At 42.7% G+C, this 27,560-nt stretch overlaps 1 pseudogene; it reads right to left on the reverse strand.

Moving 5' to 3' along the window:
• Positions 1-2,257: 2,257 nt before the first annotated feature.
• Positions 2,258-27,560, reverse strand: part of LOC148018509 (DEAD-box ATP-dependent RNA helicase 38-like) — a 46,217-nt pseudogene continuing 20,914 nt past the window's right edge.

The following is a 27,560-nucleotide window of genomic DNA, read 5'->3' on the forward strand; positions in this document are numbered from 1 at the left end:
CCTATGCACCCATGGGCTGGGTTTTTGCCATCAACACAGGACACATCATTCTGCTTTATACATTGTACCATCTGGCTCCCTGGCCTTTCTCCTTTGCACCTATGCCAGACGGGTTGGACACACTGATGCACCATCAATTGTGTACCCTGGCATACTCCCTCTGCACCATCCCCCTTGTTAATTCCTAAACCGAGTGTGAGATATGGGTTTCAATCATTATTCATCGAGTGATGTCTGTAATGGGGCGAGTGACTGTTCTCTCATCCCATCTGAGTGCTCTAAGCTGAGTGACTCTCCTTCGTCAGCGACACCGACTCGATGAGATTCATCCACCAGCTACCTCCCTGGGTGCTGCCGCGTGGTCCCTGCCACGAAGGATGTGTGTTGTGACGATACCTAGGTACCTCCTACAACCGACAGTGGACGTGCCATCGACAGTCAACCTTGATTCTCGACAACATGGGCCAAGTTTTTCTAACCCTACACTTTTTGTTGTCATTGATGTTCAGGTTTTAAGTGTGGGGACGTTAGCGGTTGGTCTGTCATGTGGTATTAGGTCCCTGTTGCTCGGACAACCCTACCCGTTAAGATTTTAAGTGTGGGGACGCGTCCCTGCGCGTCTACATTGCATACTGCCTTGCATATACCTCACTTTGCTCATGCATGTATGCCATGACTTTCTGTTACACTCCTGGGGTCCCTTCCCCACCCACCCGTCCACTGTCACCCCTCCCTTGGGACTGTTTCTCCTCCATTTCTCTTTTTCCCTTATTTTGTTGTGTTTCCATGTGAACGTACTCTACGTTCCCCTAAATTCCAATCTAAACTTATAACCCTGTTCGTCCCTTCGAACCGTCCCATTTTCCTTTTTCCCTACCCCTGTTCCGATACACGATTTTTGCGTTATTAATTTTTGAAAGATTTTGCATATATTAGACGGTTTTCCATGTGAACGTGCTTTTCTTGCTTCGGAACAGTGATCTAACATCATCGTCCTGACCACCACTTTTCCCTTGACATTTTTCCTTTTTACTCCGTGTCATTTCGATGCACGGTTTGTCCAATATTAATTTTTGCAGTTTCTCGGGACCTTTTCATGCGTCTTTTTGACACTTTTCCATGTGAACCTGCCTTGTTTGCATTGGAATTCCAGTTTGACTTGACAGCCATGTCCATCGCGCCCTTCCCTACATTTTTCCTTTTCTCTCCCCCTTATTCCGACTTTCGGATTTTTTATTAATTTTTCAAAGTGTTTTTGAGTGTCTTCTTGGTATTTTTTGCATGTGAGCGCCTCCTAACCCTATCAGCACTGCGTTTTAACGTGACAGGCTTGTGAAAATCTGTCCCCTGCACAGTTGTCATTTTTGCTACCCCCTGTTCTGGTGAACCACTCTTCTGTTATTAATTTTCGACCGTATTTACATATGTCATTTTTATATTTTTCCCATGTGAACGCGTCCTATTTCGGTCAAAACTGTGTTTTGACATGATAGGGTTGTTGGGCGCGTCCTTCTGCACATTTTTCCTTCTTTCCGCCCTGCATTCCGGCGAGCGGATTTCCTGAATTTAATCCCCGTATGTGTTTTCGGGGTCGTTTTTCGTGTTTTTTGCATGTGCACACCCTTTATTCCCCTCGAAACCCCCGTTGACCTTTTCCCCTATCTTCCCCCTACCGTATGGTATCTTTTTTGTTTTTACGCCATTTCGTTTCGACGATCGGATTGTGAGATATTAATTTTTCTTTCTTTTCACGTGTTTCGCGCAACTCGTCTCGCGCGTGACTGCCCGCATTTGCGGTTTTACGCGTCTTGCCACGCCCGGTTGCGTATGCGCACCCCGTGCCAACGTCCCGACGCCGTTCCATTCCCGCCACTGCAAATTTTTTTACCTCGCCCCGTACATGCGCATGGGACGGGGGCACGCCTTTCTTTTAATTCATTTATTTATTATTTTCACACACCAACAGACTTTTTATTGTTGTTCACAAACAAATCTTTATTATTTTTTTAAAAACAAATTTAATTTTTCCCCCCCTCCCTCCCGCGTCCGTTGAAACCACCCACTCCCCCTTCCCTCTTCTCTCTCCTTTTTCCTCTCTCTCTTCTTCTTCTTCTTCTTCTTCTTTCTACCTTCTCTCTCCCTGACCCCTCCCTCTCTCTCCTCTCTCTTCCTGCCATCCTGCTTTTCCCTCCTTCCTCCTCCCTCCATCACCCTCCTCTTCTTCTCCCTCCCCTCCTCCTTCCCCTACCTCCTCCCTTTATCCTCCTCCTCCCTCCATCACCCTCCTCTTCTCCTCCCTTCCCTCCTCCTTCCCCGACCTCCTCCCTTTATCCTCCTCCTCCTCTTCCTTCTCCCTCCCTCCTCTCCCCCCTCCACCCTCCGCCTGGCGCCGCTCCCCACCACGTGGCCGCCTGGGTACAAAAGCCCGCCGCCCGAGTCCTGCCGCCCGCCACCTGGGTCCCGAAGTTCGCCGCCAAGGCATTGATGCCCCCCGCCTGGGCATTGACGCCGCCGCCAAAGACGCTCGCTGCCGCTCAGGATGTCCGTCGTCGCCGCCAAAGACGCTTGCGCCGCCGTCGTGTTCAGTGTTGCTGCCCGAGCCACTCCCCAGTGCCGCCGCTGTCGCCTCCTCGCCGCTACCGCTGTTGACGCCCGTCGCCGCCGGCCTCGCCTGCACCGCTATCCTCTTCCTCCTCTCCCTCCTCCTCCTCCTCCTCCTCCTTTCCACTAACTTCAGGTTAGTTACACTAACCTTCTTTGACTTAATTAACTTTACTTACTCACACTAATCCTAATTAGCCTGCACTAACCCTGATTTAGTTAGTTTAACCCTAGTTCAGTTAGTTACCCCACCCTAGATTAGTCTAACCCAACCTATGTCACACTAACCTTCACCTAGTTAGTTAACCCACCCCCTAGTTAGTCCTAACCCCCCCCCCCCCCCCCCCCAAATTAACTAACCCCACCCTAGGTTAGTCTAACCCAGCCTAAGTTAAACTAACCCCACCCTAGGTTAGTCTAACCCCCCTAGGTCACACTAACCTTCATCTAGTTAGTCTAACCCCCCCCTTAGGTTAACCTAACCCTGGTTAGGTTAGTTACCCCTTAGGTCAAACTAACCCCACTCTAGTTAGTTTACTAACCCCCTAGTTAGTTTCCCCCAACTCTAGTTAGTTGAACCCCATTCCCTAGTTACACTAACCCTAGTATAGTTACACTAACCTCAGTTGAGTTAACCTAACCCTAGCTTAGTTCTACAAACCCCCCTTAGGTTAGTCTCCACTGACTTGCCTTAACTTACTTATCTGACTTAACCCAGACTAACCTAGTTCCATTTGACTAACTTGACCTAACCTAGCTTGACTTATATGACTTACCCTGACTTCCATGCCTTAGCTGACTTAATTTGACCTTACTTACCAAACTAAGTTGATTTTCTTGATTTAATTGATTTAATTAATTTATAAATTAATTTCCACTCCAAAAAATTTAAAAAAATTCAGAAAATTCCGTTCACTTTTTGCAAATTTTTGGAATTTTTTCAGCTAGAAATTTCAACCCCCAAAATTCCAAAAAATTCCATATTTGCCAATTTATTCAAAATTATCTTAAAAATGCACAAAAATTCATTTAAAATTAGACAAAAATACAAAAACAATTCTGAAAATTTCCAAAAAATTCCACCCACCCCCTGACCTTTTTTCCATTTATTTTTCACTTTAAACTATTTTTCTACACGGTACCCTCATTTCAAACAATTTATAAAGAAAAAACACAAAACAAACACAAAACAAACAAAAAAGACCAACACACAAAACTTTACCATAAAAATCCCCATCTTATTTTCATACCCTAAATTGTGGATATTTCCTAACTGGCTGAAATTTTCTTTTTACTTCATCCCATATCCCTCTTTAATTATTCTTCCTTTTGAAGAACAACAAAAAAACAATAAATACACAACCACATACAATTTATTAAAAAACAAATTTCGATACACACATAATTCCAATCACCACACATAATACCCCCAACATACCAAACACACACAATATAAAATATTAAAAAAAACAAAAAAAAACAAAAACACAAACTATCCTCAAACATCATAATAAAATTAAAAATCATACTCAAACTCAACACATCCACTAAGGTTTTGTCTTTGTTGTTCAGTCAGTGGTCTTTACTTTTCTTTTATTGGATTCACTACTTTTGGGGGACTCTTCCATACGCCTTCAGGCCATTGCATCCACACCCCTTCCAAGTATTTATTTTATGTGCTTTATTTATTTTCATTTCCCCCTTAATCACAACTTAATTGTTAAAATGAAATATTTATTCACCAACATTTTCCACGCGCGTTCGCGCTAAACACACACTTTCATAATAATAAAAATCAACCAACCGTTGACTTTGCACGTGCTACGTGCGCTTCAGAGGCACTTTAATTTATAATAACAAATGAACCAGCCGTCACAAGAGCATGCGCTAGCAAAAAAGCGCTCCACATCACTCTTAATTTTTAATTAAGGAATTTACATTTAGAGACCCAGTCTGGACATCGAAGTCCGGGTTGCGTTAAAGCACCATTTCAACTTAATAATTTGTAATTAACATTTTAAGAAGGAACCGTCGTTTTCTTATTAAGGTTTATCACTTAATAAAATGTCACCCATTATTTATAATTGATTCCAATGAACCTTTCATTAAATTAATTCTCCCTCACTGCACTTAATTCCCTTTTTTAATGAACTCGCTTCGTGGGATGGGCGTGTAAAAGTCTATTAGTTGACACTGATGGTCAAGTTATGGTCCAGTCTTGATGTCCGTTTTTTTTTTTGTAGTCTGAATTTTCCTTATGTTACGATTACGGGTACGGTGTGTAGTTTTTTTTCTTTATTGCCTGATACGGGGATTTGGGTGCTTGCATGTTGCATCGCATGAAGCTTTCATCGCATATGTGTAGAGGTCATGCCAAAATTTTTCTAGGCTGTGTATTGTCTGGGGTGGTACTTGGGTTAGTTACGTCTATATTTGTATGAGTGTCCTTGTTTTGGATTGATTCCTTTTTTATCGCCTTTTGGTTGTTTTGCAGGCATTCTTTGTGACTGTCTGTGTTGTGGTGTGTGTGTTTACCATCTGAATGCTGCCTCACGCTCCTCCCCCTATCCAGTATGTCCCACTAGTCAGTAGGGATTACTCTTCCCTACTCACTTTGGAGCCTCTCACGAAGGCGGGACTCGCAACTTTCGTGGCTGCCTCCTTTCCATTGCTTCCAGAGGATCCATCGATGTGTGATGAGTTTCTGGCCTCCTACAGCAAAAAGTCGGGACTGGTCCAGGGTACTTCCATGACTTTGACACCTCGAGGCCTAGGGAAGGCTCTGTCTCTTCCCTACAAAGGTGAACCCTTTGTTACCACTCGCCAGCTTTTCTCTAACGAAGAGATTTTGAAGCTGTTACAAAAACAGACCAGGGAACTTCTAGATGTTAAGAAGGTGATCAACTCTTCAGGAGTTTCTTTTTCCATGATCACTGATCCTGTGTGGAAGTTGGTCTATCAGTTTCTCCAAGACAGGTTTATGCCTGCAAAAACGCCATCCCATTACTTGTCCAAAGAGCTCTTTACAGCTTCAAGGATGGTGTTAAAAGGAGTAGCTATTGATTGGAGCACTTACCTACTCACTAAGATGGATCAACATTTCGTCAAAGTCACCAAGGGCAATGTTACCAATGTCACCTATGGATCGTACTTATATGCCTTCTTGACCTACTCAGGTTTACAGAAGAGTGTGCCTCCACCTCCTCCATTTGATCCAGTACCTCCTCCTCCACCTTCAGATGAGTCAGAACCAATTGATATCGAGGATTTGGATTCTCCTCCTCCCCTTGTCATACAGCGCAAACGCTTGAAGCGGGTAGCAAAAAAGGCTCCTTCAGTTCTTCCTTCCGTGCCCATTCCTGCTACCTCTGGTAGTGATCTCCCTGCTTATCTCACATGTAATAACCTGTTCAGAGCACATCGAGAAGGTTCGTTGGATATATCAGTCCCCTCACTGAATAGTCTAGTCTCGAGAGATGCCATTCCTTTTCTATGTAAAGACATTCAGAGTTCCATTGAATTGTCAGTGACAGCCTGTGTTCAACAGCTGTACGCTTCCTTTTATGAAGAACTGATGCAGTCTAAGGACCAGTTGCATAAGGCAACATCCGAGTTAGCCTCTGCTAAGGACACATTAGTAGATTTGTTCAAGCAGATGGAGCAACAAACCCAACTGATTGAAACCCAAAGAGATGAGATATCTTCTTTGACGATTCAGTTAACCAGGGCTCAATCAGAGGTTACTAGCCTCTCAGAGGAGAAGGAGAGGATGTCCAAAGAAGCACAAGAGTTCCAAATACTCTTAGATATCAAACTTTCAGCCTTACAGACTGCTAATGACACAGTGGAATCACAAGCTTCCCAAATCAAGCAGTTGCAAGATCAATTGGCTCAGTCACGATCTGTTCCTCCAAGCCCTAATGTTCCCTTGATCCCTTCTCTCTCACAGCAGGACTTGGCAGTTCTTTAGAGACAGGCTACCTTGTGTCCTCTCTTCCAAGATAAAGTGGAAAGATTGCAGTCTAGGATGGATCTGCTATGGTCTACATTTGAGCAATTCCAAGAATATGTTCCTCCGGACCATTCTTTCTTTGTCCACTATCAATTACAGAAGTTGGCCTTCTACATGAAGCTTTCCACGATGGATCTTCCTCTTCCAGAGGATGGTTGGAGTGGAGCTTGGTCTCCTGAGTTGCTGACAGAGGTGGTCCGCATGGTGTTTGAAGATTCTGTCAGACCGATACCATGTTGATGTCATATATGTATCTCCGAGGAGACTTGTTGATTCTAGATGAAGTGGATATGGCCTGGTATGTGGGAGACGTGGTTTTACAAGTTGTTTTGTATGTCAACCATTTGGAGTTTCGAATAGATGACATGTTTCAGAGTTGCTCCTCCAAAGTGGCTACTTGCCCTGATAATTCCTGGCATACCATGATTGATTCTGTGGTCCTGAAGCAAAGACAGAACATAGCCCCTACCTATGTACACAACACTAACCAACTGAGGGTGGATCTCTTAGCTTATCTTTCCAAAAATAATCCATTTGATTCTACCTTTTTTTATGCCTATCAGAGAAGATCTATCTTAGGTCCTTCTGTTCCTACCCTACTGTATTACCAACAAATGGCTCACCGTTATGATGTATATATTTCCCTCTATCAAACCAATTCCACAACCATCTTACCCCTTCTTTTCCAACCTCAATCTTTTTCTCAAATTCCCATATTTACATACTGTTCTTTTATCGAGGATAGAGTATTTTCCCCTTCTCCACCATGTCCTTCTCCATCCATTCATGTGCCTTCTACCTTTCCTATTTATCAATTAACACCCTTCCTAAGTGATTCCCTAAAATTTTCAGCCACTCCTTCTTTAAACTATTCTTCCTTTTATGATTTTTCCTACCCCTCTCTTCATCCACTTTTACTTATTTCACTTTCATCTCCTGCCACTTCTATCTCTCAACCCCCTCAGTTGGTTAGTGAATATGACGGGTTTGATCTGCAGATTCCCAGAAGAAGGGGATGGAGCTCGAATGATTCTCTTACAGGACCTCAGATAAACTGGCCAATAATTCCAGGAGATTGGACAACTGCCAGTCAAGCATACTAGAACTATATTCATTTTGCTCACCAATATTCATAGTCTCTGGATCCTTCGGTGAGATTGGCAGCTCATTTTGCTTGGTATCTAGTATACATGCATAGGCATTCCCATAATGATCAAAAGGCCATTCCCAAACTTTGTATGAATGTCAATGTGAACATTGACTCCCACCAGTTGGATGTCCTGTATTTTCATGCCCTATGTCTCCCTAGCAAATACCTTGTCTTGCTAGAAAGGATGTGTTGCTTGCAGTTTTTTCAGAATCCTCCCAAGACATTTGTAGATGAATCCTTCTCCATGGATTGATTCCGAAACCACCAAGCTTTTAAAAGGGATCATCTTCATTGATGCCTTTGCCATGCATTTTGGAGAAATTTTAATGATATATCTCTTTTTGGAGGTGTCATTCAGATGGTTGTGTTAGTGTTCGTGTATGTGTTGATTTAATTGTATGTGATGAGTTCATGTTGGTTGCGACTATTTGTTCGAGAGCTATTTTTAAAAGATTGCTGGTGGATGAAAAGCCTATGGTGGAAAGCTGAAGAGAACCTCTTATATCCTTTACAAACTTGTCATGGTTTTTAACTGATTAATCAGATGAGTTCATGAATCATGAAGTTTTTCTTTAGTAGTATTTTTTCTCTCAGTGTAGGTGATAAGTTGGGGTCATGTTTTGGCAAGATTATTGAAGATCTAACAGAAGAAAAAATTGAGCTCTTTAGTGAACTTATATTCTTCTTTTCCTTGGGTCGTGAGGACGCTTCCTTTCTAAGTGTGGGGATATGTTGAGAGTGGAAAAAGATTGAATTTTTGACTGATTTTTGTTGTTTTTGAGGTCTGAATGATTGATTTTTGGTAGATTTAGAGTAATGTATGATTGTTAATGGAAGTATTTGAGAGTGTTTTGGATGATATTGATTATGTTTTGGAAGTTCATGATGATTTTCAGTGGAGATATGAGGTTCTGTGATGTTTTGATAGGTTCTGATTGGTTCTGTATACCTTTTGTATAGCTTCTGTTTTGTTCTGATTATCTTCAGTATGAAGCATGGATTGATGATTGATAAATATTGAGATCTTTTGAAAGCCTATTGAATAGTTTTTTAGAGTTTGGAATGGTTTGAGTATGAGTTATGAGGTTTTGCTGACCTTCTGTAACCTTCTGTAGATATTCTGTACTCTGCTCTGTAATTGTACTGTAGCTGTTCTGGTACTGTACTGTGACTGTTCTATAGACCTTCTGTAAGTGTTTTGTAGAATGTATGTGTGACTTTGGAAAAGTTTTCTAACCTTTGGAAAGGATGAATCTAAGTTCAAAAGAGCTAAAACAAGTGGAAGAAATAACTGTTGAAGACTGAAGAGAAAACTAAGTGACAGTGACAGTAGTGAGCTGTGAAAAGACATTGTAGTGGCTCTGGTGACTCTTCATATCAGACATACCTCTTGGGAGGTGCATCCACGACCTAAGAAGGATTATTGAGGGTTATTATGAGAGTATTGTAGTGAGGATATGATGTACTATTGATGGAGAGAGAGAGAGAGAGTCAGAGATAGTAAAATCTATGAAAACAGTGTGATTGTATATGAGAGATTGAGGAAGAGAACTATGAAGATATTGAAGATGAATAATATGTGATGTATTTCCATTCAAAGATGGTGCATTACTTTGTGTTCTTTGTTATATTGATGAATTTTGTGAAGATGTTGGAGAATATGATTGATTCTATCAAATTCGTGGGAGATATCTACTATGATGCTGCGTGAATAATTGCTGTTTTCTTTGTTTTGATGATCAAAAGAATGAAATAAAAGCTTGTTGATATTACAAGATAGATTTTCTTGCAAGAGAATTCCCATCTCCTTGGTGTTCCTCTTGGGGCTCCAGTGATTCTATAGGGCAATCAATTGCTCTCTTAAGGGGAAGGATACTTGGAAAAAATGTTTGTACTCTTCAAGTAGAGCTTTGAGGGTTTACACTACAAGGATTTGAGCTAGTAGCAACTCCAATTAGCGACGACGGATAGCGGCGTCGCTATTTGCGTCGCTAATAGCGTCGCTATTTAGCGACGCAAATAGCGATGGGCCACAGGGAAAAAACGCGGCTGAAACTGAGCGCGGTTTTCATTTCGCGTTTGCTCCATTGTGAGTTTTGAGAGAGAGAGTGACCATCGTGAGAGGAGAGTAAGAAGACTTGCTGCCGCCGCCGCCGCCGCCGTTGTTTGTGAAGGAGAGGAGGAGCCTTCATCGCAAAGAGGAGCAGCCCCACGCTCGCCATATCTCATCGGTGAGTCTCCCTCTCTCTTTCTTTTGCTTGTTCAAGGTTTAAATCACTCTCTTTTGCTTGTTTAAGAGAGGAAATGAAAGAGAAAGAGAGGGAGAGGGAGAGAGAGGGAGAGAAAGAGAAAGAGAGGGAGAGGGAGGGAGAGGGAGAGTGCATTCTCTCTCTCCCTCTCCCTTTTGCTTGTTTAATGTTTAAATCACTTTCTTTTTTGCTTGTTTAGGAGAGGAAACGAGAGAGTAAGAGAGAAAGAGAGGGAGAGGGAGAGGGAGAGGGAGAGGGAGAGGGAGAGGGAGAGGGAGAGAGAGAAAGAGAAAGAGAAAGAGAAAGAGAGGGAGAGGGAAAGGGAGGGGGAGGAAATGAGAGAGGGAGAGAAAGAGAAAGAGAGGGAGAGGGAGAGAGAGTGCATTCTCTCTCTCCCTCTCCCTTTTGCTTGTTTAATGTTTAAATCACTTTATTTTTTGCTTGTTTAGGAGAGGAAATGAGAGAGAAAGAGAGAGAGAGAGAGAGAAAGAGAGGGAGAGGGAGAGGGAGGGGAAGGAAATGAGAGAGGGAGAGAAAGAGAAAGAGAGGGAGAGTGCATTGTCTCTCTCTCCCTCTCCCTTTTGCTTGTTTAATGTTTAAATCACTTTATTTTTATGCTTGTTTAGGAAATGAGAGAGAAAGAGAGATAGAGAGGGAGAGGGAGAGGGAGGGGAAGGAAATGAGAGAGGGAGAGAAAGAGAAAGAGAGGGAGAGGGAGAGGGAGGGAGAGTGCATTCTCTCTCTCACTCTCCCTCTTGCTTGTTTAATGTTTGAATCACTTTCTTTTTTGCTTGTTTAGGAGAGGAAATGAGAGAGAAAGAGAGAAAGAGAGAAAGAGAGAAAGAGAGGGAGAGAAAGAGAGGGAGAGGGAGGGGAAGGAAATTTAAGATAATAGACTTATCGATAATGGTATGCAATGTGCTTTGCCATGGGCCACGTACATTGGTGACTCTTTAAGATGGCTTAAAATTGGTCATGTCCTTCATAATGTCCAAGTAGGGGATCTAATTGTGATATGCATAATTCATTGTTTTTGTATTAACTTTATATGTATAACAAATTAGAAATCATGCCAACTAGTCAACGGAAGGACTAAAAGAAAATGATACCCTAGTAATGGTCATTACGGTACTTCATCAAAATGAACCCAAAAGTATTGTTATAGAAGAAGAATCCCTTAAATTGAGTATAGGATATTTTCTCTCAAGTCTTATGACTATGAGTAGAATTGATTGAAATAAATTTTATTACGATAGTTGATAAATTTCATAGATGGCATTAATTTTAATACGCGATCCTAGGACAAAAAAACCACATTTCTAAGATGCTTTTTGTTGAGACTGATTTATTATTAGACTAAGAGATCCTCAATGATGCTCAAAATGGATTACTTATACTCAAAGCCCTCTAGTGCAGTTTTTTACAATAACGAATAATTATCTACCGGGACAAACAAATCCTTGAGCATGATACAAGGCTGAGATATAACACCGGAAAATCTCTCAACTACTATGTAACTTGATGTACATCTCCATAAAGCTATGGTCAACTTGACGTACGTCTCCATAAATCTCTCAACTACTATGTAACTTGAAATACAATGGAAGATTTATGGTCAACTTGCAACTTGACGTACATCTCCATAAAGATATCCATTTAAGCCTCGTTTGCTATAATGCAGATAAGATGGAAAACGAAGAAGGTCTTATTATTCAAGACCGCAAGACGTATCTTAATCAGCGTGTCCCATGTCCTTGCTCTCAATGCAAGTTGGCAATTGGACGAAAACACCGATTGTCTATAGAACACGTACGACGATTTGGCGAGTTTCAATCTGAGATCATTGATCAGGCGATTGCGGATTTTCAGCAAATGGTAATTTGAATTTAATATTAATCATGCATTGTACTCGCAAGCTAATTGAAAACCATACACAATAAGATTGGGTCTTGTTGGCAAATTTTCTGTCCAGGGGGGTGATGTCTCAACCCAAGGGGGAGTGCACCCTTTGCAGCCAATTAGAAGAGTTCGTGGATGTGCGATGGATGGATTGCAGGAGCCAATCCACCACTCGCAAGGCCCATCTATACCGTCAATGCCAGAGGAGACAGACAACCTTCCCGACCTACCTACAATCTTGGAGCCTGAGATGGAGGCAATGATCGATGCATTGATTCCCATGGATGTTGAGACATCTGACCTGCTTAGAGAGGAAGCATCCATACCATTATATGATGGGTGTCGAGTATCTCGGTTGAAGACATTGCTTGCACTCTTAAGTGTGCAAGCAAAATACGGTTGGAGCAATACGAGTGTGACTGAGTTATTCAGGTACCTTGCACATAGGCTTCATTGATTATTATTTTTTACAATATTATTACAAACATTTGTCATTTTTCAAGGTGTTTTATGATTTTTTTCAGGTTATTGAAATATCATATATTACCACTTGCAAATACCATGCCTGAGTCTCGTGATGATGCACGACATGTTTTATGGAAGCTTGGCATGGACTACAATAACATCCATGCATGTATCAACGACTGCATACTGTTTCGAGATGAATACGAGACTATGGAGACATGTCCAAAGTGTGGTGCTCATAGGTATCGACAGGACTTGCAAGGGCAAACCATCCCTCAAAAAGTTCTCAGACACTTTCCGCTCATCCCCCGCATAAACCACATGTTTCGCACGTCTGGCATGGCAAGCTTGACAACGTGGCATGTGCAAAATAGGTCCATGGATGGAGTTCAACGAATATCAGCGGATTCGTGTGCATGGAGCCACATTGACTCTACCTTCCCAGGCTTTGCGCGAGAGCCAAGGAATCTTCGGCTCGGTCTCGCCATGGATTGTGTGAACCCATTCGATCTGCGCTCAACTTCTTACAGTGTGTGGCCTATAGTGCTTGTCAACTACAACATCCCTCCATGGCTTTCTACGAAGAAAGGACATCTCATCCTTAGCTTGCTCGTCCCGGGCCGCTACAAAGTAAAAAATATGGACGTGTATTTTCGTCCATTAGTCGATGAGCTTAAGATTTTGTGGGAGGAGGGGGTCATTGTGCAAGATATGAGCAGGCGCGATGGTTGGCGGTCAGCCAACATTCGAGCCATTCTCATGTGGACGATGCATGACTTTCTGGGATTGGGAGAGTGCTGAGGTGAGCAGACCTCCGTTCTCGTTGGTAATATCTATATTTTATTTCATTCAATCAAGTATTCACTAGGTCGTGGCTCGCCTTACAGGTCTGGTTACCTCAGGTTATCATGCATGTCCATTGTGTGGGCCACAGTTAGACTCCCGAAGGTCACGAACCATGAAGAAGATGGTATATCAAGGACACACCGCTTTCTTGCCGGAGGATCATGAACTCAGGGAAGGTTTTCTTGGATGACCTCCAGCACATATGAATGCTGCAAGTTGGTATGAGCTGAAAATGGTAAACCCGGAATCACATCCAAATGAAATGCGACGGTTCTCAGTTTTCTACGAGTTGCCATATTGGACCCACTTACAGGTCAACCACTTGTTGGATCCCATGCATATTTTCAAGAATGTGGGTAGCTTGCTATGGGACCACATCACAGGAAAGAGAGACACTATAGGGTCACGAATGGATTTAAAGGAGGTAGGTAAGATGGAGGCGCTTTGGCCACAGTCGAGTGTTAAAGGGGGAGTGTAGCTTCCTCGCGCTCCCTGGGTTTTGTCTACCAAAGAAGAGCGCATTGTGAAGCAAGTAATCAAGTCTAGACGGGTATGATGCGTTCTCTCACGTCTGCATTTTCTAAAGATGACCAATTGTCTGGGCTAAAATCCCATGATTGGCATAAGATATGTCAGGTTTGTGAACAGAATGGATTGTAATTAGCGTGGACATTTTGCAATTTGAAAAGTGGCCATTATTCATAATGCTTTCTCATTTGTGGTAGTTTGTCCTACCCATCGCGATCGCAGGATGCCTTACTCCAGAAATTCGCGGGGCCATTTACAAGTTGTCAACTTTGGTGCAATGGATCTCACAGAAAGAGATTAAGACGTCCTCTATTGAATTCGCAAGGCGGGGAGCAGTTGAGACGGTCTATCTCTTTGAGAAATACCTGCCCACTAGCATGCTCACGATACAAGTTCACCTTCTTGTGCATCTTGTGGACGAAGTGGAGATTGCTGGACGTGTCCATACGCGATGGATGTTCTTCCTAGAGCGCTTCATGAAAACCCTGAAAGGCTTTGTGCGACAACGAGCTCGTCCAGAAGGTAGCATGGCGGAAGGTTGGTTGGTGTCAGAGGCGTTAGTGCATCTCACAATGGCTACCAACGGTGGAACCAGACAATGAAATGCTATGGACGCTGAAGAACGATGATAGACTAACTGGAGATGTGGTGGTTGAAAATGGGGTAGAAAAAAGAATGGATGCCTCAATGGAAGAGAAGGTGAATCGCTTTTGTATGTTGCACCATGCCTCCATGGAGACGTGGCTCGCCAAGTACCAGATTGCAAGGCAAGATTGAGAGGAAGCGCGAGATGAATTTCGACGCAGTACGCATCACCGACCGATTCGATATCCCGAAGGCATGGAGGAGATGCCGTAGTTTATACCAACACGATGGTTGCATGGAGCCTTGACCGCAGCACCCAGCGAAGGGACAGAGGTCTCAATGGAGGAGTGGGAGTTCTCGAGGGGATGTAGTCCAAAGGTGATGAGGGGTTTAGAATGTGTCGTATCTAAATTTGCTTGCTACATCTAATTTGAGTGTTTCAAATGTGCAGTACAAAATATATAGTGCAGCGTGGTCGCGCAGACGGCATTTTCGCATGGAGCGTATTGACCAAATGCGCTCCACAATGGACTGTGGTGTCATGGCAAGGTTTGAGCAAGAGAGCCGGCGACGAGCAACGGATCCGAACACGGTTGTGGATGAGATGGAGTATTTTGGGAACTTGCAAAGTATTATTACGGTGGATTACCGTAGCTTCTCCATGATACTATTCGATGTGCAGTGGTTCAAAGTGGTACTTGGAGGAGCTGGAGCAACAGTTCGACGAGGTCCATCTGGATTTCTCGAAATAGATTCCGAAAAAAAATGGACGGATTTGCGCGACACCTTTGTGTTGCCGGCCCATTGTGAACAGGTGCAAAGAGTCATTTGCTTGCTAATTGTAATACGACATGGTTTATGTCACAATGGTTTGAACTCGCTTTGTACGTGTTTGTGAACAGGTAATCTTCTATCCAAACCCCCTGACAACCTCGATGGTGGTATGTTATACCTTCAACTCCTCGAAGTGCGAGAATATATGATCAAAGCGATGTTCCAGGCATAGATGAAGAAAATATGCAAATAGAGGGGTCGATATTACAAGGGGTGGAGGCCACCGCAAGTTTGGAGCCCACATCGGCTAACAATGATGGAAATACAGAAGTCCAAGAATTTTTTGAGAATGAGGCAGACTCGTTCTTTTGTGATGACATGTCTATCGACCTTCCAGTGTATGCAGAGTTGTGTCAGGAGATTAACATGGGACCATAGAATATTTCATTCTTGGAGAATTGTATTACTTAATTTGTTGTTTAGATCTTCCATAAAGGTACATAAGATATGCATTTTAAGAGGGATTTTTAAAAAATGACTTATATTACTGTGCTTTGTATAGTTTAAATTGATTATTCTAACACCATTTTTTATCTGTGCAGGTGACATTTTCAGGATGAGTCGAGGGATGAGCGATGAGGAGTTTCAGGACATGATGGCACGCATGTCTCCAGATCAGCTCGCGATATTCAGAGAGATGGCAGACCAGGAGTTGTCTCGTTCTTCGTCAGGGCGCTCTGCTAGATCTGCTTCAGCGCGATCAGATGCTTCAGCTTCGAGCAGACGATCTCGACTCTCACGACTTGGGCCAGAGGGAGGGACTGCATCGGGATCAGGGGGTGTTGCTGTGGAGACACGAATGTGGTGTCTCCGTCTCGTCGTTCAGCTAGAGCTGCGTCACCTCCAGGATTTGTCACACCTGTGGGGACGTCTACTCCAGTTACTCCGGCTTTTGCGCAGCCGTCAGTAGGTGGCACCCCTTTTGGTGGCACCCCCTTTGGTGGCACCCTTTTGAGTGGCACTCTGAGAGAGGGTACCCCCGTCGGTACATCGGATGTACAGGGGTCTCCTGGATATGCCCAAGAGCGTGGACGGAGATGGGAGAGGACCCATCTTAGGCAGACTCCTAGGGGTTATGGATACCTAGTTGATAGTAGGTCAGGAGTGGTTATCATGAATGATGAGGGGAGGAGGGTGATGGCTCGCATGAGGGAGTTGTGCCAACAAGTTTTTCGGCACAACGTCCTGGATCATTGGAAGAACATACCGGAGGGGAGCAAGGACTACATAGTAGCATCCTTGCACGAGGAGTTTCCGGTGCCAGCCGCAGTAGATAGATTCTCTACGGGCTGGACGATGGATTGCATGCGTGCATACATGTCACATAGACGATCCGACGCACACAAGGCAATCAAGAGTGGGGCTGCAAAGCCCGAGTGGTTAGATGCAGACGACTGGTGCCGACTGAGGGAGGAGGCTACAGATTCGCCAGGACGTTGGAGTCAGCAAAGCGGGAGGCGGCAAGGGCATGACTCGAGGCCGGAGTGGTGCATCATCTTGGGAGTGGCGGCCATAGGACATATTTGGAGGAGTTTGTAAGTTTCTCTTTTGTTTTGCTTATTTGTTTTTTTGAAATATTCTTTGTACTGACAATTATGTTTCTAACAGTTAGCATTTTGTTTTCTTTGCAGCGCTCCATTACAAATCACGATCCACAAGGCCTTGAGACTCGATATGCAGAGAGGCACGGTCTCAATGCATTGATTGACCGATTGTATAGATGCGGCGGCCCTGTAAGTCACTCATCTTTCTTGTCCGTAGTTACCATGAGATATTTGAATGCATTATTGTATGGTGGATTGATATGTTGTTTCTTTTTCTGCAGAATCCGTTCGATGCTCCTTTGCGGTGGGACGAGCTTTCAGGGGACGAGGATTTGTAGCTCGCCCTTGGATCCTTGGAGCTCACACACCTTTAGTTTTTAGTCGCCTGATCTATGTAGACATTTTCTATGTATTAGTGATATCCTTTCATGATTGTACCAATCGCATTTTATGCGATCATGTATTTATTTCATGTATCAGTTTTATGTAGCGTCGCTATATGCGTCGCTATTTGGGTCGCTATATGCGTCGCAAATAGCGACGTATATTGCGACGTTTCTATGGCATCATCAATAACGACGCTTTTTGCGACGATGGGGGCAAATTTTGTTGTTTGTATTTTCGTCGCTTTAAACGTCGGTATAAGGTCTATATCTTGTAGTGTTAGTCCTTTATTGAATTAGAGGATTGATCTATCGTTATTGAGTTGAAGTACAAAGAATTGGGATTACATTTTGAATTCTTTCTTCAATTGGTTGGTTGTAATAAGTTGAAAATTTTCTCTCTTTTAAATGCTATCAAGGTATATAAGGGTCCCATTCCACTAAAACTTTATAGATTTGAGAAAAATCCATAGTAATCTTACCCAAGTTTCTTAGTGATACTATATTAATGGATCCCATATCTAAGGCTACAAGGTTCATCGAAGTAATATAAGCTTCATACAATTAAAGATATATATTTTAATATTCTTGGATGTTGATTTCTTCATCGCCATTTGTTGAGGAGATTGAAATGCTTGAATTTTTTGTTGTTTTTTGGGGGATTAAATGATTGATTTTGTGGTAGAATGGATGGGTTTGAATGGTGTTTGAGTTATTTTGGAGTGTGTCTCATGTGTTGAGAAAAATAAGGCATAGCCTAAGCCTCATCCTATGGTTTTATTAAGTAAGTGTGTGAGAGTCTTTGTAAAGTTTCCTAAAGTTCAAAGTGTCTATCTTAGAGAGACTTGAAAAAGTGGATAGAAATGAAGACAATTGTTGGGGGTAAAGGTGCCTCCGCCTAGCCACCCATGTATTACGACACTAATAGTATCCGCCATTGCACACTGCAGGTGGCGGGCGCCCGTCACAATCACTTATTCTTTATTCTTTTAGTGATAGTTTGAATAAAGGAAGGCCCAGCCACATTTTGTGGTTGTTGGAGTTCCCATTTCTTGTCTCTCTTTTTCTTGCTCTTGCTCTCCCGCCATAGCTCTCGCGTGCAAGCTTCTATCCTTCTCACCTTTTAACTGGTATTAGAACAAGTCCTTCGTGAGCGCTTCCTGGCCTTCCTTGGCATCTACACGAGGTATGAGAGCTTGCTTCTCACTTAGTTCTCAGCCATTCGTTGATATGAATAGCAGGGTTTCATGAAGAGGCAGCCATAGCTTCCATCATTGAAGCTTGTTCTCTTCACCTCTTTCTTGGACTTGTCCTAGGCTTGTGTAGGCCTATTGTAGTCCTTCATTGAGCTCTTGCTTATCCCCTACCCACCCTAATTTGGCCCCTCAAGTACAACAACATGCTCACATTTTATTTGCACGTGTTTGCAAAAGTGGCTCAAAAATCACTCTTTTTGTTATATCTCCGGCATTCAGAACCTGATTCAAGCAAGTTAAGAGTCTAAGTTGGGGTTTTGGCACGCTCCGACAAGATGGTGATGTTGGATTTTCCAAATTTTGATGACAAAATATTTTGCAACAGATTTCAAGTCTGAGACAGCATGTATTTTTATGCATATGGCTTATGTGATGCTTCTACTGATGTCTATTGATACCAGATCACTTGTGGATGTTATGCCTCTTATGTGAGATGCATTTGGAGCTGATTTAGCTCAGTCATTGACTGTTTTGAATAGCCCCAGATCTTGCCAAAACAAGTCAACACTTATCTCTTGAAGCCTATGCTTATCGGGATTGATCACTTGATGCATATTGATGCTCGGATGATATCTACATGTATGGATATGCTATGTTAATGGATTGCCATCATTTTGGTAATGATTTGAGGCCTGAAATACTCAATCTGGAGTAGTGAGTGTCTGCCATAACAGTTGGGCTGAAGTTATTCTACTCATGTATGCTTATGCCTATGCTATTCGGGTCATGTCTTGGAAATGTACATTGATGTATTGACCATCAGGGTTTGGAAAAGAGTTCAACATTGCTTCTTAATCATTGGTTGAGCTTGAGCTCCACTTTCCATAGCATTTGGATATTTATCTTGGATGTATCTTGGAACTTATTGGTCTATGCTTGACCGCTTTGGACATGAACTTATGCTCATGTCACCTACCTATGTCAGTTACATTATTTGAGCTTGGATGCTATTGGAGCTTTACTTGGGCTTGACATTCGATTGTCTAAAGCATATTTTGGAGATTTATTGGCTTGCCAATGTTTATTTTGGGATATACTTGATGTCTATGGATGCTACATATGGATGTCACATCGCCTCCATGTCTGGGATGTCTCATTGATGCTTGATCTTGGACACTTGTCACTAGTTCTTGTACATGCTTTGTTTGAGTTTTGTTGCTTGATATTTATAGCCTTTATGCCAGGGGGTGCGTCTTTGGATGCTTGACAGACATTGAGCAGGCGGTCTATGCTATTTGAGCTTTTGTGACTATTTGGGATTTCTTACCCTTTGGGATGATGCATGGTTCATATGTCTTGGTTCCTTCCGATGCTTATGAGCTGACTCTTTGACTTGGGTCCCTTTCCTTGTGAGCTAACACCTACTTGTGTCAAGTCTTGGTAGTGGCAAGCACACTTTTCTCCGTTGTGACTGGGGAGTGTGCCTACTCACTGGCAGATATTTCATGACATGTTCGGGTGTTGGATTCATGCTTATCGCCTATCATATGCCTATGTTATGCCTGCATGAAGCTGGTTATGGTCTTGGCAATATATGATTGACTTGGGATCCACTTCTAGCACAGTTAGCTCTCATTTACTGAAATCTGTCATTTATTACAGCAAGCTGAAATCTGCTGATTTTGAGCACTTCTCTAAGGGTAATGCTTACTATTTGATGTTATCTTGGTCATATTTGGTGGACAGGTGCTTCTTTTGGTAAAATCCACTCTTTCAGCCAGTTTTAGCAGTGGTTTTAGTGCATTTTCTGCTAATTACAGCAACCTACAATTTTACCTTTTACATTGATTTGGGATAGTATGGCTAGTCATCTGAAAGACACAACTCTCTTTAACATTACCAAGTTGGATGGTACCAACTATGGCTATTGGAAGTCCCAAATATGGCAAGTTTTGGTGCAAAAGTTGTAGATTAAACCCTTGCATTTCAAAGGTGTCAATCCTAAGGATATGGATGATGATGTTTGGATGGAAGTTGATGAACTATGAAAGTCTACCATTATTTTGTCACTCTCAGAAGAGGTCCATCATAATGTTGTTGAAGATGAGAATCAGAGTGCATGGGATTTACGGGAGAAGATTCAGGAGCTCTATGTGCAGCAGAGTCCTGCATCACAGATGTATTGGCTGAAGCAGTTAATGGACCTTCGCATGAAGGAGGGGTCATCTCTATCATCTCATTTCAGTCAATTTCATGCTATCATGAAGAATCTGTTGTCACAAGGTATTGAGTTCAACGATAACTTGCACCCGTTATTTCTACTTGGCACCCTTCTCGAATCATGGGATGTATTCTGTATTGCCATATGCACGAACAAGCTTGATGGGCTGAAAATCAAAGATGTTGAGAGTGCTTTATTGACTAAGGAAATCAATAGGAGAAACAATGATGCTTCCCGCTCTTCACATGCATTGACCATTAGAGGTGACAGAAATGGCAAGCATGATAATGATCATAAGGGCAAGGACTCTCAAAAGTCCAGGTCCAAGTCCCGTGGTCACAGTAAGTCTCGTGGACAGAAGTCTAACTTGTCATTATTGTGGGAAAGTAGGACATATTAGGCCGCAGTGCCATAAAATGCGCGATGATAAGTGCAAGGAAAAGGGAAAAGATAAAGTGCAGGAAAAGTCTTATGAGCGCAGCATAGTACCTGCAAAATCTAGTGTGAAGATAGAAGAGGTTAATGTCACGCAGGCCACTGATTCAGATGACGATTACATACTTGTAGCTTCTTCATGTGATGCCTTACAGGCTTCTGAGATACACTCTATGTATGCGCAGTGCTGGCTCTTGGATTCGGGTGCGTCATTTCATGTGACACTCTATAGAAATTGGTTTCATACCTATCGTACTATGTCTGGCTCTGTGCGACTTGGTGATGACAGGTCTCTTGATATTGTGGAAATTAGAGATGTTAGGTTGCAGTTTCCTGCTGGCAACTCTTTTGTTTTACATGATGTACGCCATGTACCTGCATTGATACGCAGCCTTATTCAACTGGATAGCTTGATGATGCAGGGTATTTTATCTCTTTTGGAGACTCTGCATGGAAGATTACTCATGGTAAGTTTGTACTTGCAAGAGGTGCCCAAGTCTGGCAGTCTCTATCCCTTACTTGTATCTAGAGCTACATTTGATCATGTTTTGTTTGTGGGTTCTATTCCCCATGTATCCCTTTGTCATGCTCATTTGGGGCATATGTCTCTTAAAGGAATGAAAATGCTCCGTGCTTTGCAGTATCTTCCGCCTTTTGACTCTTTGCATTTTGATTCTTATGATTATTGTTTGTATAGCAGGAAAACTAGAAATACGCATAAAAAGTCTGGTAAGAAACGCATGGGTGAGCCCTTGGCTCTTGTGCACTCAGATGTATGTGGATCCATGCCTTGTCAGTCACTTGGTGGGGCAAAGTACTTTGTTACTTTCATAGATGATTACTCATGTAAGGTTTGGATTTATCCCATAAAGAGAAAATCCAATGTCTTAGACACATTTCAGCATTGCCTTGCATTGGCAAGGAACCAGTCTGGGAAAAGGCTCAAAGCCCTAAGGTCAGATAATGGGGGTGAGTATGTATTACGTGCTTTTGAGTAGTTTTGTGATGAGCAGGGTATTCAGTGTCAATTGATCGCCCCTTATGCCCCACCCTAGAATGGTATGGCTGAATGCATGAATAGGACCATTCAGGAAAGGGTCTGTAGCATGCTTAGCCAGGCTGGCTTACCGCAACACTTTTGTGCTAAGGCAGTTACTACTGCAGTACATCTCATTAACAGGCTGCCTAGCAGTGGCATAGACTTTCAGGTCACAGACGAGGTATGGGTAGGCAAACCCCCCTCTTATGATCATTTGCATGTCTTTGGTTGTGAGGCATTCTACCATGTGCCCAAGGAAAAATGCAATAAGTTGGATCCTAAGAGTGTCAAATGCATTTTCATTGGCTATGGAGATGCAAGAGAGATGGGTTACCGTCTATGGGATCCACAGGCGCAGAAAGTCATCCGCAACCATGATGTCATCTTTCATGAGGACAAAATGCATATGCAGCTTGAGAAAGTGGTTGAGGTACGGAAAGTTATCTTTCAGGAGGAGCCACCTGCTCCCGTTTAGCCCGCTCCACTGCAAGCTAGACACCGCGCAGCATCACCTGATGCTCATAGCCCAGATGTTAGACATGTTGATGCTAGACAAGATGTTGGTTAGGCAGCAGAGCTTGGCTTGAGGCGTTCTACTAGAGATAGATGACCTTCTGACCATTTTGCACCCTCTATGGATTATGTACTGGTTACAGATGCATGAGAGCCTCTTACTTATGATGAGGCTATGCGTAGGGGTGATTGTCACTCTTGGGAGAGGGCTATGCAATTTGAGCTTGACTCATTGCATAAGCATAAGACTTGGAATTTGGTTTCCTTGCCTTAGGGTAAGAAGGCTTTGCCATGCAAGTGGTGTACAAGCTCAAAAGTACCCCTGGACACCCCAAGCTAGCATACAAGGATCGATTGGTTGCCAATGGTTTTAAGCAGGAGCATGGTGCTGACTTTGATGAAGTCTTTTCTCCTGTGGTTAGGATGACCACCCTACTCTTAGTCTTGGCCTTGGTTGCACAGCTTGACCTGGACTTATACTAGATGGATGTCAAGATGGTTTTTTTATATGGAGACTTGCATGATGAGATTTACATGGAGCAGCCTAAGGGCTTTGTAGAACCTGGCAGGGAACACCTAGCGTGCAAGCTAAAGAAGAGTCTATATGGCTTGAAGTAGGCACCTAGGGAATGGTACCATAAGTTTGATGCATTCATGCAGTCATAGGGCTACAACTGCAATGCTATGGATTTGTGCTTGTACACGAAGAAAGCCTGTGATGGTTCTTTACTGAATTTGGTACTCTATGTGGATGACATGCTTTTAGCAGGGACAGCTCATGAGGATCTCAATGCTCTTAAGGCTCAGCTCAAGAAGAGCTTTGAGATGAAAGATCTGGGACAAACCTCTCATATACTTGGTATGCGCATCATGCACGATAGATCTCAAGGACTCCTCTATCTGTCACAGAGGGAGTACGTACATAAATTCCTTAAGCACTTCCGCATACAGGATGTTAAGCCTATTGGCTATCCATTACCTTCTCATGTGAAGGTTTCATAGGCTGATTGTCCACAGACAGATGAGCAGAGGGCTGAGATGGCCAAGATTCCCTATGCATCAACCGTGGTGGGAAGTCTTATGTATGGCATGATAGCCACCCGTCCAGATATTGCTTTTGCAGTGGGGATTTTGGCACGTTATATGGCTACACTTGGCAAGAAACATTGGAATGTCGTGAAGGATATCATAAGGTACCTGAAAGGCACAACAGATTTATGTCTTTGTTATGGCAGCCAGGATATAGGAGTCGTGGGGTACATTGACTCTGATTATGCAGGACATGCAAATAGTAGGAAGTCCACTTCTGGCTATGTGTTCACTTATGCTAGAGGGGCTATCTCTTGGATGTCCAGGGCGCAGAAGTGTACGGACCTTTCTACTACAGAGGCCGAGTATATTGCAGCCACAAAGGCTCGCAAGGAGGCTCTTTGGTTAGGCCATTTGATTGTAGACCTTGGTATGACAGATGCTATGTCTACACTGCATTTGAATTCTATGAGTGCCATTCAGTTGGCCAAGAATCCGGTCTTCCATGCGAAGATGAAACATATTGAGGTGAGGTATCACTTCATTCGCGAGGTCATTGAGGACAAGTCTGTTGACCTTGTTAAGATTCCTACTGAGCACAATCCTATAGACTTGCTCATGAAAAGCCTCACTACCGAGAGCTTTGTCTTCCTCAGGAGATTGATGGGCATTGGATGAGATGATGTCTTTTTCCTCATCCTATTATACATGTGTACATGTTGTACTATCTTTTCTCTCTTCTCTCTTACTCGGGTAGATTCGCCTTTAAGTGGAAGGTTGTTGGAGATAAAGGTGCCTCCACCTAGCCGCCCTTATATTACTACACTGACAGTACCTGCCACTGCACATTGCAAGTGGTGGGTGCCCATTACAGTCACTTATTCTTTATTATTATAGTGACAGTTTGAATAAAGGAAGGCCCGGCCACACATTGTGGTTATTGGAGTTTCCATTTCTTGTCTCTCTCTTTCTTGCTCTTGCTCTCTTGCCATAGCTCTCATGTGCAAGCTTCGATCCTTCTCACCTTTCAACAATATGAGGATGAAAAAGAGGAGAATGAAAAAAGCTTGAGCCTCCATATCCATGTCTTAACCACCTTCCATTGTGCATCCCCATCAAGTCTCTCATCTATTTTTCTAAGCATGGGAATGAATGATTGGAGTGAGGAGCTCGCCGAATCGAGGTCTACATAGGCTTGAATGCTTGTTATCCATTAAAATCAAGTACAAATCCCTATCTAAATCACACGAATCAGGTCTATATATTGGATGAGATGCTAAAGCTCGGATTTGGGGGCAAGTGAAGCCCACATTGGATGCATTTGGTAAGCCTAGGAAATGCCTTGGATGCCCACTCCAGGGCACTGACTATTGTTTGGGAGTACATGCTATAGGATGATTCAGAAAAATGGTGCCATTGATGGCCGTTAGCATCTTACATTTCTTCTCCCTTTATTTTATATCATAAGGCTTAATAGCCTTATCACTAAGGTTTAAAAAGAAACCTTTAACTTAAGCCATATTCATATTGGTCAATGGTGACTTATTTGGTGGAATTTTATTCACATATTATAGAGCCCATGAACTGGTTATTTGCGAATACAATGCATGATTGATATACACTTCTTACCATTTGCTCAAAGTCTGAGATCGCCTGATCAATAATCTCCAATTGAAACTCACCGAAGTGTCATATGTGTTCTATAGACAATCGATGTTTTCGTCTAATTGCTGACTTGCATTGAGAGTAAGGACATGGGACACACTGATTAAGATATGCCTCACGATCTTGAACATCACGACCTTCATCGTTTTTCATTTAGTCTACGTACCGACAAATAATTTATTTTTGTTCTCATTCTATTTTTCTTTCTTAATTGTTTGAGAAGGGATTTGTTTCTTAATATGCTATGCGTGGGAGTGAGGGACTAGCTACCCCACATCGCATCTCGTGGTATTGCACCAGACCTCGCCACCTTTTTTCCTTTGTGCGTGACTCGATATGTAGAGCGTAGAAAGAGGTAGCGCAAAGCATGTCAAGAAAACCATCCATTCACCTCCAAGTCTAATCTCTCTTTTGCTTTACCAGGCCTAGAGACACATGCTTTCCGCACCTTCCTGAAGCGTCGAACACACCCAAGGTGCACCTTTAACAAAACCTCTCTCTCTCTCTCTCTACTACTACCGGGCTTGGAGACACAGGCCTTCCGCACCTTCCTAAAGCATCGAACACGCCTAAGGTGCACCTCTCTCTCTCTCTCTCTCTTCTACTACTACCACTACTACTATAGCCACCATCCCACCTTTCATATATTACTCAACAATTTCAGAACACAAGAGTACAGTAGACACGATGGCCATTTCTTTCTTCCTCTTCCTTTCTTCTTCTCCATCTCTTATTTTTTATATTTCTTTCTCTCTCTCTCTCTTTCTTTGATGCCCCTCTTTGTTTCTCTCCACCCCCTTATGTTTTGTCACTCATTCTCCTCTCTCCCTCCCTCTCTCTCTCTCTCTTTCCCCATTTCTTTCCTATCTTTTATGTTTATTCTCTCTCTCTCTCTTGTTCTCTCTTCCTTTTCCTTTCTTCTTGTCCCTCTCTCGTTTCCTATTGTTCTCCCTCAATGCATCACATTCTCCGCCCTCTCTCATTTCCTCTCTTTCTCTCTCAATGCATATCATTGTAAAAGAAAACAAACAAGAAAAAAGAAATTGAAGAACAAGAACAAGTCCTCTCTTTGTTTTTCTCTACCCCCTCATGTTTTCTCATTCATTATCCTCTCTTCATCCCTTCCTCTCTCTATTTCTCTCTTTCTTTATTATGTTTCATGTTTATTCCCTCTCACTCTCATTCTTTCTTTTTCTCCCTCTCTCATTTTCTCTCTTTCTCCCTCAATGCACATCATTGTTTAAAAAAAAACAAAAAAAGAAGAAATTAAATAACAAGAATAAACCCTCTCTTTGTTTTTCTCTACCCCCTTGCATTGTCTCATTCGTTCTCCTCTCTCTCTCTCTCTTTATTTCTTTATTATGTTTCATGTTTATTCCCTCTCTCTCTCTCATTCTTTCTTCGTTTTTCTTTCTTCTTCTCTCCCTCTCATTTCCTCTCTTTCTCCCCCTCAATGCACCTCATTCTCAACAAAAATAAATTTTAAAAAAAGGAGAAAGACCAAGAACAAACCAAGATGGAGCAATGCACTCACCGCAAAGGTTCGAGGATGGATTCTTCGTCTCCTCTTTGCGACGGCGGCTCCTTTTCACCATTTGTGCACTTCCTCCTCTTCTTCGTGAATAGCAGCAGTGATAGCAGTGAGAAGCTCTCCTTCTCTCTTTCTCTTTCTCTCCCTCTCCCTCCTAGACACACGATCTCTTTCGCTCTCTCTTTTGCTCTTTGTAGCAAAATGCCACGCTCGAGTTTCGGTCTTTTTTTGTCTAATACCTATCACTATTTGCGTCGCATTTGTGACACAAATAGCGATGCCGCTAATTTGCATCGGAACTGCCCGTCGCTATTCGTGAATATCCCTGTAGTGTGGTTTTTTTGAAATTCTAGCCATCAAAATATTAGACATAGCTCAAATTACCCAGATTGTTGGAGATAAATTGACCAAGGATAACTATAGTGTTTCGTTATACAGGATGGAAAAGTTTCTAATGGGGAGAGGTCTTTGGGACCTCATTACAGGTGATGATGCATGTCCAGAGCTTCTTGAGGAGCCCACGGAAGAGCAAAACAAGGCATATAAGGATTGGATTAGAAAGAATAGGAAAGTTTTGCATTGGATCTCTATATGCATATCAGAGACTTTGATTCCTCATATCAAGAAGGAAAACTCTTGTAAAGAGGCATGGGAGATCATTGAGAAAATGTATGGGACATGTAGAGAGGCAAGGAAGATACAACTTAAGCAAATATTGCATGGAGCATGGAGAGGAAATTGCACTATTAGTGACTATGTTGCAGAGATCAAACAGGTTGCAAAAGATCTTGCATCTATAAATGCACCAGTAGATGATGATGACTTGGTTTCAGTC

This window comes from Lygodium microphyllum, chromosome 21 (assembly GCF_053477565.2).
Source record: "Lygodium microphyllum isolate KBCC chromosome 21, Lygodium_microphyllum_v1.1.10, whole genome shotgun sequence".
In the NCBI taxonomy this organism is placed as follows: Eukaryota; Viridiplantae; Streptophyta; class Polypodiopsida; order Schizaeales; family Lygodiaceae; genus Lygodium; species Lygodium microphyllum.